This window comes from Panthera uncia, chromosome B4 (genome assembly GCF_023721935.1).
Source record: "Panthera uncia isolate 11264 chromosome B4, Puncia_PCG_1.0, whole genome shotgun sequence".
Classification (NCBI taxonomy): Eukaryota; Metazoa; Chordata; class Mammalia; order Carnivora; family Felidae; genus Panthera; species Panthera uncia.
Genome location: NC_064809.1, coordinates 72,825,558 through 72,836,786, shown reverse-complemented (window position 1 = coordinate 72,836,786; position 11,229 = coordinate 72,825,558).

Sequence of the window (11,229 nt, the reverse complement as noted above, 5' to 3'; positions counted from 1 at the left end):
TATATATATATATATATATATATATATATATATATATATATATATATTTCACAGGGATACGTGTTTTTTTAAAAGGCTGAATGTGTTCACCACTTTAGCCTGTAGATTTATTTCCATTTTCCAAATTTAGCTCTAGCACGCACAGAGCCCAGCCCCTATGTGTAGGGTGTTTGTGGACTTCCTAACAATATTTTGAGGCCTGAATGAACTTTGGCTTAGGGGTAGAGGTTACAGAGGGAGGCAAGATTTTCAACTGGAAAACGGGTGGAATTTGGACTGATCGACTTGAGACTAAAAAAACCGCTATTCCTTTTGTTCTTTCTAGCATCTCCCCCACCCACCGAGCGCTCCTCAGGCTAGATAGTGAAACGATCCAATGCCAGTGTCATTTTGTACTTCAGTTCCAAAATAGGAACGTTTTATACTTTTTTCTGTATTGTAATAGGTAGTTTTGTATGAAATATTTTCTCTTCTTCCCTTGTACCCCATCCTTTCCAACATTGTGCTTTCTCTCTGGGCTTATTTGAAAATTTTACTCTGTTTTATACCAAGCTTGTTTAGTACATTTTTCTATGTTTTACCACAGGTTACAATTTGAAAAGAAAACTATTTTTTTTAAATATTCCATTGTTAACTGAATGTTACTGTTTCCACTCCAGCAACTAGATGTCCTACCTTTTTCATAACTGCCTGCGTTTTGGGGGAAGACCACCTTTTCTTTCTTTCCTTCCTTCTTTCTTTCTTTCTTTCTTTCTTTCTTTCTTTCTTTCTTTCTTGTGTTTTTCTATAGGAAATAAATAGCTTTCTATTTATGAGTTGCTGAGACCTTTCACATTCTCTGTTAGAAAGCTATGGCATGCAGGCTCATTGTAGGACTCCTGTACATGGATTCTTGGTACTTATAATGTATTTCAGTGGCAACTTGAAAGGTGGCAATATGGTATAGATTCTGATTATGAATCAGAAGACCTGAGTTTTTTCAGGTGCTCTTGCTACTGTCTGGGGGACTCAGAACAAGATAGTTCTCTGTATTTATTGTTTGTCCATTTAGATAACATCTGTCTTACCTTCCTCACAGACTTTTTGTACAGACCAAAGCAACAAATATTTATTGCCATGTATAACAGAAAATGAAACATGCAACAAAAGCACTTTGAAAAATATATAAGGAATTGTTGAGCCTGTGTGAACGTGGACCCCCTTTCTGGTCAATACATTTTTGTACAAGGGGAAGTTAGTGATCCTGAGACCACCCTACATGGGTGGACCAAGCTGAGACATAGGTTGTAGCCCAGGGTGGCTCAATGGGAACCACCCATTTGACTATATTTGGGTCTATATTTGACTTCTATGGTGGGCTATTTTTCCAGAGAGCTAGCCACAAGATCAGGACTAGCATCTGGAAACTTAATTTCTCCTTTATTTAAGGGTGGGCTTTGATGACCAGGGAGGGGAAAAAAAGAGGTTCTTGCATTACATGGCTAAGGGCATGCTACCAATATCTTATTTAAATTGCTTTAAACTAAAGCCTATTGCTTTCCTTTTCTCCTATCTTCCATTCTTCTCTGTGCTCAGTGCTCGTAATGACCTACCTCCCCTTAAAAAGGAACACTCGAGAGATGATGAACTCTATCTAGATATAGAGCCTTCAACAGAAACCACAGTCCCAACAATCATTCCTGGACCCTGTACAGAGAAAATCAGAACATTTGAGAATACATGGCCCAAGGCATGGAGGTTAGTTCTGTCCCATTTTTTTGCCTGGGACCCATCGTTGCTCCTGGGAGTCCTGTTTGGGGTTGAATGTAAGGGTTCTTTTCCTTCTTCCTCTCCATCATGGAGACTGTGTATAAATGTGTAAATTGACTTCTCTATATATGAGATGCTTCATACTTGTGTGTGGTATCAAATTTTCTTTAGCCCCTCTAATTAAGTAATTGTGCCAGCATCTTCTCCCCACTGTCCCTAGCAATGTTAGCCCCAAGTTTTAGTGTCCTGGGGCAGACACAGGTAGCCTGAAAAAGTACTGCCAGCAACCCCATCCCATATTCTGTCCATCACCACCTGGGTTCACATGGCTTATAAAAGGCCTAGAGGAGAAGGAGAGGGTTCACTTAAGAGCACCAGTGTTTTTAATGTTTCGGCTTCTGGTCATTCTCCCTTGCCATCCCTCCAGCTCTCAAATATGTCTTCAGAGTAAGAGAGACAGATAACTGACACTTAGACTTTGTCTTCTCCCTTGCTCCACCTGGATGGGCCAGGGCAAGGTAGAATATAGAGTCTCAGGCCCTGTTGGTGATTCAAACAGGCTATATGCTGAGCCCCTGGAGAAGTTGCCATGTTTCCCTGCCCAGGAGGAACCTGCCCATAGCTTCAAATTCATCCTAAAATTTTGGAGGGGACAAATAAGGCTGAGCCAGCATCTTTCCTTATAGCCCAGGGCCTATTTCACCTGTGCTGAGTCCTAACACTAACTATCTATTAAAGAGCCCATCTAGTAAGACTACCGTTCCCAGCTTTGGAGATGAGGAGAGACCTAAGGGTATGTGGGGTCATGCTGGTCATCCACTCATGAATCCCCTGTAGAATATAAAAGAGAAACTAGAAGACTTTGAGCCAGAAAATAAACCTTAAGATAACGTTAGTGCAGGCTGCCTCTTTGGTCTGTTGGGGATAGGGTAGGGATAATTCCAATTATGAGTGGTTGGACCAAATATCTAGAGTCTTGTCAAAGTCTAAGATTCTGAAACATTGAGGGCCATAATCCTGCTTGGAATAGAATTCAGTCAAGGTAAAGATTCAAAGTTTAAGGCCAGTATGAATATGGCTTCGTCATAATAATAAGGCCCAGGTCAGAGTATCATCCTAATGCAACAGATCATAGCTGTTGCCTTTTCTCCGTTCTCAGCTGACGAGTAGCCATCAACTGCTTGACTCCTGGAGAATGTCCTTCCCCGTCTGCAGAACCGGAGTGTCCAGTAGGGAAAGTTTGAGAAAGAGAGATACATGGAGCCCAGGGTCTTCAATCCGCTGGACACCCTTCATTCAGTTTACTCCTGTGTTCCTTTCACAAGTACCTGTAGAGCACACACAGACCCAAATCCCCATCTGCCTGAAGCCTTCCCTGACTGCATTATCTTAAAATCTCTTACTAGACCGCTGCAGCCCTTATAATCAGAAAATGATATAATTCCACATGGTATTTGTATTGTATTATTTAAAAAAAATTTTTTTTAATGTTTATTTTTGGTTGAGAGGAAGAGCATGCATGAGTGGGGGAGGGACAGAGAGAGAGGGAGACACAGGATCCGAAGCAGGCTCTAGGCTCTGAGCTGTCAGCACAGAGCCCGATGTGGGGTTCAAACTCACGGACTGCGAGATCATGACCTGAGCTGGAGTCGGACACTGAGCCGTCTGAGCCACCCAGGCACCCCTGTAGTCTGTCTTTTACATCAGGAATGGTCTGAGACCCATTGCCACAGAGGGCAGGTGAATGATTTGGTGCCTTTTCTTCAAGCCAAGAGTGCGAGCTGCTTCTCTGGCTGGCCAGGGAGGAATGGGGGTAATTGCATTAAACACTGACTCAGAAAGACAGCATTTTGAGGATCAGAGAAGGAGGGCTGCCTATGGCAGCCTGCAGTGGGGCTGCACCTCCTTTGTGGTTCCAAACAGGTCATCTTTGGTCCAACACCTAAAGCCCCACTCGGTCCTTGCACATCTTCCTTGGCAGGTTAGCCTGCCCTTGTGGGGTCATAGTCTCTGTCCCAAGGGGCTAATCAAAGTGTTTTTTTTCTAACCACACATCTTTCTGGTTTTCTCCATCTTTTTTATTTCCAGTGATGTACATCCCTTGTAGATTGAGACTGTGAGTCCCTGTCTTTCTGCCTTGCCCTTTAAATGGAGCATTTTACGTGCTGCCTGTCTGTGTCTTGTTTGTTAGCCAGAGCTAAGTTCCTGGAGGGCGTTTGCCTCATCTGATACTCTGGGGAACCCCTTACACTGGGTCTTTAATAAGCATGTGTTTAAATCACTGGACTCAGGAGCCCTGGAGGGTGGTGTGAAGATTTGGTTTGACCAAGGAAATAAAAGCCACCTGTCCTCAAAGGCCATAGAGTCTAACTAGTTTGGAGGCTAGGCAGACACCAAACAGTGGACCTCATCAAGAAGGCCGACTCGTAGGCACACAGTCCACTTTGAAGCTGGCTGTGGATGATGGAAGGACAGAGGTGGAGATAAGTCAGGGATGGTGTTGCATTTATCTACTTACATGTGACTCTCTCCCTACTTCTTAAAGGTTGATTTATTTAAAATAAATTCTGTGGATTTTGCTTTCTTGCTTTGACTGGAAACTCCCTGGTAAAAAAGGACTTGGTGGTGTTTGTCTCTCTAAGACTGTCTCTCTGTCTCTTTGACTGTTTATTCTGTCTCTGTGTCTGTGTCTCCTGATCCAAGTGGGACCAGTGATTGGATCCTCAATGTGGTCTGGATTCCTGAGTCCACCCCTTAACCAGGAGTCTGAATACTGTTCATTCATTCATTTCATTCCACATACCTGGAATTGAAGCCTGGAACGCAAATAACATGCAAATCCGTGGCTCTCCGGCACTTTTTAAAACCAGACCTGTCTGTGGAGCTGGCCAGAGAGCCCTCCTGAGCCAAACACACCAGTCAGGACTTCCAACCCACTCTGCTAACAGCATCCCTTGTCTCCTTTCCCCTCTCCTGCACCCCTTCTTCCTCACAATCTAAAAGAAGTGCTCTACCTGTAAAGTTCACACTCCAGAGAATAAAACATAAGGAAGCACCAGCTTCTGAAAAATCTTCCACTATGTTGATAAAATGGTTTTATGTGTGTGAGTTAGAATGAGTCTCTTATAGCCTCCAGGATATTCTTGAGTTCTGATATTTTTCTAGGCATGGTTAAGATTTTTTGGCCATTTGAAAATGGTTGGAGCGAGGAGGGAAGCCTTCAAGCCATTCTTACTTTCTGATTCCTGAATGTGGTTAAAGGTAGCTGATAATTGCCTGGATCTGCATGTCCATCACCAAACAGGGAGAAGACTCCTTCAAAGTGGAACCTGGATCAGATCATGAGTCAGAGTCAACCTCTGTCCCCAGCTGCTCCTGGGATGCCTGGCGTGGCCTTGCACTGCAGAAAGTTACAAAGGGCCTGGGGAGAAGGTGGGGAGGCTTGTTCTGTTCCTTAAGGAATTCATGTTCCAGACACTCTTCTGAACTCCAGGGAAACTGTTTTGCTTCCTTGTGTACCTGTGTCCCATTTCCCATCAGCCTATCACCGGTCAGTGATCTCTGTCTACCATGGCCTACGAGGCCCTACACTGTGGGCCCACCACCCCTCCAACAGCCTCCCCCACCCCTCAGCTCAGGGTCACTGGTCTCGGCCACACAGGCCTCCTTGGTATTTAACAAACCAAACTTGCTTCCACCTCACAGAGGTTCTACTTCCTGCTTCCTGTGTCTGGAGGGCTTTTCCCCAGATAGACTCCCTTGCTTCCTACAGACTCTGGTGCACTGTCAACCCCACACCTCAATTCTCACACTCCCTGGCTCCATTGCTTTCATTCCTTCTCCGTAGCATTTCCGATATGACTCTATTATTTACTCATTTGTTCTGTCTGTCCCTCACTAAAATCCTATTCATTCTGTGTCCCAGGTGCCTCGAACAGTGGAAGGAGAGGATTGTTGAAGGAGTGAAGGAATTACTCAGCGTCCCTTCCATTTTGACAGCCTCTTCTCCAAACCTTGGGTCTGGTTTACTGTAAAAGCCGGGGTCTCTGGCTTCAAATGCATTATCCACCTAGCAGAACTATCTCCTTCCAATAACATTAACAGTAAGAATAAGCATTTATTGAGGCCTTTTGTGCCAAACACTTTATATACATTACCTCATTTAATCCTGACAAGTGCATGACATAGGTGCTGTTACTATCCCCATTTCTCAGATGAGAAACCACAGAGCGTAGGGGTTGGCTAAGTTAGCCCAAAGTCTCAGAGTGACAGTGATAGGAAGAGGGACTCCAAGCCAAGAACATATGTCCCCAAATCCCTTAGAAAGCCCCATGAGGTGCTGCTTCCACACAGCCAGCACTGTTGCATCTTAACAGGGCAAGCACCTGACGTGGACATCATGGGAGCTCTATCAATGTGAAACCAAAGAAGAAAACTTTGGTGAGGTCTGCAAAGGCTAACCCTCCCTCTTTTGTCTCCTGAGAGGGATTGAGGTCCTTGCCTCTTCACCTTAGATTGGAGGGTCAAGCGGCATGGTGGGGTCCCTCTGCCTTTGGGTTCATTTCCTCTCGGCTTCTCCAGAAAGAGGTACCGAGGAATTCCCTTCACGCCTCCTACCACAACCCGTTCTCCCACTGCCTTTCTTTTGCCTCCCACTCTCATCCCCAGTTCTGGGTTGCCCACATTAGCACGTTTTCCTTGGAGGCCTCTGGTCCTAACCTAGAAGGGGGAAGGGCTGAAGATGGGAGGGTGATGAGGAGGGAGACACCAAGCAGGTGGAGCTCATCCCCACAGGGGCCCAGGAATCAAGGGTGTGTGCGTGGGGACATCTGGAGACATTTCTGGTGTTCCACAGTGTTCCATTTTGTCTTTTCGCTTGTTTCTGTGTCTCATGCTCTGTCCCCTCAGTATGGAGTTTCCTCAGCCATTCCAACTGGTTTGAGAATCTCAGGAATGTGTAGCCCTGTGCCCTCCTGCTCCCCACCCCCACCTCCGTACACAGAGCCCCTGTAGAGGTGGAACTTAGTTCAAACTAGAGGCCGGCCGAGTGGGGGAGGGTCCTCCTCTTTTACTGGAGAAGAAAGACAACACACCCTTCCTCCCACCCTCTCTCTGATTTCTTCCCCAAAATCAGTCTGCCACTTGCAGCTCCCTCTCACACAGACTGGCCTTTCCCACCCTCACCCCTCACTGGGGGCCTCTGTTGATGGTAATTACTCCTAATTGTTTTCTCTTGGCTCACGAGGCCTTCCTTGCCTGCCCTGAGCCAACAGTTCTGTGTCTGCTCAGAAAATGGGCTCAACTCAGACCAGAGGCAAGCCTCTTTGGGTCTCAAAACCCAGACTTTAGATCTAATACAGAGGGTAGCTTTGACCATGGGTGAGCTGTAAGGAAGGCTGCTGCTTGGACTCTCTCAAGGCAGATTGCAGCAAGAAATACTGATCAGACTTCAGGAGCACATTCCAGCAGCAAGGCTCCTGGAGAAGCTCTAAGCCTTTCCTTCCATGAGGATCTTAGTAGCAGAGAGCTTGGGCCTGGCCTGGGGGAACTGGACTCCTGAATGGGGTCTCTGAGCCCTGCCTCTGTGGCCTTGGTGGTATGGAGCTGCCTATCTTACCATCCAAGGCCTTTCTCCACCGGAAGACCAGCCTCCGGCCCCATACATCATCCTATGCCAGTGGGGTGAGCAGGCCTTTTGCCCAGAGCTTGAGACAAGACCATCACAGTCACACACATGTAAGCATGGAGGCTTTGTATTGCTCCCTCCTGGTGCCCCCAGCTTCTGGATCAATATTATGGTAACTGGTGTAGGGAGGAAGATGAGGGTGAGAGAGGGGGACTGGGGATGGTGGGGGTAGACACGCACACACTGTCCCTTTTTCCCTCTGCAGGGCTGCTGACCCTGATTCATTCTACCTCCAGAGGAAGATCCTTAGTGATCCAGGGCTCTTTAGAATCCTATATAGCCCTTGGAAAATTATTTTGGGGTGTTAGCCAGAGAGAAGAGAGGACATAGAAGTGTTTAATTAATTAATTAATTCAAAAATAACTAAGTGCCTACTCTATGCCAGATCCCTGTGTTAGGTGCTGGAAATGTCCTCAGTCTCCCAGTCCAAGCACATAACACTTTGCTCTGGTCCCAGCCTAAAACATTTTGTCCCCAGGCCCTGTTCCTGGCACCACCACCATCAGCCTGAGCCTCCTCTCTCTGTGCATTCCACGCCTCCCTGACTCACTGCTACTTTGCTCAGCTGCAGAGCACATTTTCTAGTGAGCAGAGAAGCCTCTGCAAGAAGGGGCCTGAGGAATAGACATGAGGATGGAGAAAAGGCCAGTTTCACTCAACCCCAGACCTCCAGGGGCATCTCAAAGTCCTGCTATAAAGGGTCTGAGCTCAGAGATTTCCTTTAGATTCTGGAGTAAGATGGTTACACCGTCTAGACCTGGGTCTCTCCTTCCTTCTTTCCCATGATTGGACCAAGGAATCAAATCAGGTTTGTTACTTTTTTAAAGTAAACTCTGTGCCCAATGTGGAGCTTGAATTCACAACCTCAAGATCAAGAGTCACATGCTCTACTGACTGAGCCAGCCAGGCACCCCAAATTAGGTTTTTATCAGAATGTCTACTTGGATCTGAGAGTGTCTTTTTATTCATCCATCCATCCATCTACCCATCCGCTTATCTATCTTCTGTTCATTCAACCATTCACTCATCTATTTTTTTAGGACCTACCCTGTGACAGGAACTGGGAAGAGAGGGATGAATATGGTATGGTTGTTGGTCTATTTTTTGGGCCCCAGGGTATCCCTCTCAGTCTCAGCTACTGCCTCAGAAGCAAGATCTCTCTTCTCCCCTCACATGGGGGACCAGACTCCAGGTGAGGAGGTCTCACGATAGGTAACTAGGAGTCCTGAACCAGTGGCCACTGGTAATCAGGGCCAGTCAGGGGAGTGGGGGCCAGGCTAGTGGTTGGAGGAATGAGGAGGCACTTGGCCAGGCCACTGAGCCCATCACTGTGGTTTGGCTCCTTTGGTGAAAAAATAGCCAGTTTGGACAAGTGTCTGCCTGTGTCCTGAGCTCTGGGTTGCTCCCAGACAGGAGTTGCTCCATTAAACAAACCACAGCCAAGGGCAACAGGGGCCCAGAGAGGACTAGAAGGGGGAGTGGGAACATGGGGCTCAGGACAGGACTTGAGCCAAGCCTGTCCATCCCAGGCATAATGGTGCAAGTGAGGCCTGCTTGGTGGGTTGGAGGTATGCGTGTGCATCATGAGAGCTGCAGGTGAGTCTGGAGAGAGAAGCCAAACCCAGACTCACAAAGAGAAGACAGCTACAAAGGTAAATAGGGTCAGCAATCTAGAATCTGTTTTAGGACAAGAGTTGAAGATTCTTCACCCCAAAGCACCCAGATAGGTACAGACGGTTATGATGGCACCAGAGGGTGTGTGTGTGGTGTGTATACTCTAGTCACATGTGAGTTTGGGTCTTTATTATTTATTTTTTCTATGTCTTCCACTTCATTCTAAAATCAGAAGGACTCTGAGTGGTTTCGGCTTCTCTGGGCCTCTCCTCCCCTTCCCATGTGTGGCTGAGGGCGAGTTAATGGGACCTGTACACACAGAGGCTCACACAGCCTTGAAGACAGAGGCCCATTCATACCAGGACACTGCGGCACCTCTCTCCCAGGCTGGCCTGCGGTCCTGCTCCTGTGGTACCAACACGCACAAGTGAGAGACGTGCGCCTTTGCACATGCAACCTTGCTCTCAAGCACGCACATACAAAGCCACACTCAGGCTCTGTTAACCCTTCACTTCCATGTGCAGGGCCTCTGAGCTCTTAGTATGGGATCTGGCTTTGCCTTTCTCAATCCCTTTACGCAGCCCAAGTCCCATCTGAGTTCATCCTTGAACAACCTCGTCAGGATCCCAGGGAATCCACCATGGGCTTGCAAAGCCTCCCAGTGCCCAAGACAGGGAGTGAACACAATCTCAATCAGAGACAAGATGGAGGCATTTCCCTCAAAATCAAGGACTATTACAGTTTGGGTTCAAATCACTGCAAGCTGTGGGGCCTCAGACAAATTATTTAACCCCTCTGGGTGTCAGTTTCTGAACTGATATGAGTACAGGAAAACTTGAGGTCCACAGATAAGCCTACTAAAATTATATGCAAAACATGTAGAATTCTACATTTTGCTAGAAAGAGGCTTCAGAAGTTTAGCCAGCTTCTCATAAATCCCTTGAACACCTCAAAGCTTAAGAACCAGTAAACTTATTTATTTTATCTTATTTTACTTCATTTTATTATTTTTTTTCATCATGACATGTATACTCTTAATCCCCATCCCCTATTTCACCCATCCCCTCACCAACGTCTCCTCTGGTAACCATCAGTTTGTTCTCTATAGTTAAGAGTCCATTTCTTGGTTTGTCTCTCTCTCTTTTTTTTCTTTGCTCGTTTGTTTTGTTTCTTAAATTCCACATATGAGTGAAATCATATGGAATTTGTCTTTCTCTGATTTATTTCACTCTCTAGCTCTATCCATATTGTTGCAAACAGGAAGATTTGAAAAAAGATTTCATTCTTTTTGATGGCTGAGTGATATTCCATTAGGTATGTATGTATACACACACACACACACACACACACACACACGTACACATATACACATACATTTCTTTATCCATTCATCAGTCAATGGACACTTGACCTGCTTCCATATTTGGCTATTGTAAATAATGCTGCAATAAACATAGGGGTGCTTTGAATTAGCGTTTTTGTATTTTGGGGATAAATACCCGGTAGTGTGATTAATGGATCAATTATAGGGCAGTTCTATTTTTAATTTTTTGAGAAACTTCCATACTATTTTCCACAGTGGCTGCACTAGTTTGCATTCCCACCAACAGTGCAAGAGGAACCAGTGAACTTTTGGAACTTTCCAGAACTCTCTAGGAGTTGAGTGCTTGTAAGTGATACAAACATGGCCAGTGAAAGTCCTCTCAATCATCTAAGGTCAGTGTCAAACCCACCCTGTACTACTTAGTGCCTGAAGTTTTCTCACATGACTCCCACTCCTATACCCCCACCTTGGGGAACTACACACCTTATATCTATGAAGAGCCCAGGTCAGGCTCAACTGAGGGTCTCCCATCTGATGGACTTGGGATGGGGTCAGACTGGGGTCATACTGGAGGGTCAAGCCCAGCAGGGTTTAGGAGGAAAGAAAGAATGGTGATATATATTAGAAATAATAATCATGATTCTGATGTGTATTGAGTGCTTAACATGTGCTAAGCATTGTGTAACCAACCAATGAAGTGAATAATATCATTATTCCCATTTTATAGATGAGGAAATGAGTTCAGTCAAAATTGTCAATTGCTCAGGATCCCTCCACCAGTAAGTGGTAGAAGCTAACACTGACAGCAAGTCTGTTTGACTCCAAAGTCTTAAAAAGAGAAGGAGTGAGAGGGCAT